This window comes from Furipterus horrens, unplaced genomic scaffold (assembly GCF_987537825.1).
Source record: "Furipterus horrens unplaced genomic scaffold, mFurHor1.1.pri manual_scaffold_10, whole genome shotgun sequence".
In the NCBI taxonomy this organism is placed as follows: Eukaryota; Metazoa; Chordata; class Mammalia; order Chiroptera; family Furipteridae; genus Furipterus; species Furipterus horrens.
The window spans coordinates 41,696,645-41,697,612 of record NW_028327180.1 but is presented as its reverse complement, the minus strand read 5'-3'; the positions used below and the strand labels follow the sequence as shown (position 1 = coordinate 41,697,612).

The window sequence follows — 968 nt, the reverse complement described above, 5'->3', positions numbered from 1 at the left end:
ATGTCTCTAGTTTCCAGCACAGTCATCAATAACGTGGAATCAGAAAACCAAACAGGTGTAGCAGAATCCATGCTTGTGGGTCTCTCAGAGAACCCAAAACTGCAGCCCCTTCTTTTTGGACTGTTCCTGACCATGTATCTAGTCAATGTGCTTGGAAACCTGCTCATCATCCTGGTGGTCAGCTCTGACTCGCACCTCCACACCCCCATGTACTTCTTCCTCTCCAACCTGTCCTTTGTCAACATCTCTTTCACCTCCACTGTTGTAACCCAAGATGCTAGTGAACATCTAGATGGAGAACAAAGCCATCACCTCTGCAGGCTGCCTCACTCAGTTGTATTTTTTCATGGTTTTTATATGTATGGACAATTTACTCCTGACTGTAATGGCTTATGACAGCTATGTGGCCATCTGCCACCCTCTGTTCTACACGGTCATCATGAACCCACACCTCATGGCCTGCTAGTTCTTCTCTCCTTCTTTGTTAGCATCATGAATGCCCTGCTCCACAGTCTGATGGTGTTGCATCTTTCCTTCTGCACAGAAATGAAAATCCCACACTTCTGCAAACTCGCTCAGATTCTCAAACTTGCCTGTTCTGATACCCTCATCAATGATGTCCTGGTGTATTCAGTGGCCAGCCTTATAGGTGTTGGTCTCTCTCAGGGATAATTTTATCTTACACTCAAATTGTCTACTCCATCCTGAGAATCCCATAAACTGGTGGAAAGTATAATGTTTTTTCCACCTGTGGGTCTCACTTGTTGGTGGTTTTCTTGTTCTATGGGATCTGTGTGAGGGTCTACCTTAGTTCTGCAGCCTCTCTCTCCTCCAGGAAGAGGGCAATACCCTCAGTGATGTACACAGTGGTCACTCCCGTGATGAACCCATTCATTTACAGCCTGAGGAGTAGAGACATGAAGGGGGCTTTAAGGAAACTCATCATTGGAACAGTTCTATTTTCATGA

General features: G+C 45.6%; 1 pseudogene; it reads left to right on the top strand.

Annotated features, from left to right (window-relative positions):
- LOC149999790 (olfactory receptor 7G3-like) lies at positions 1-968 on the top strand (annotated as a pseudogene).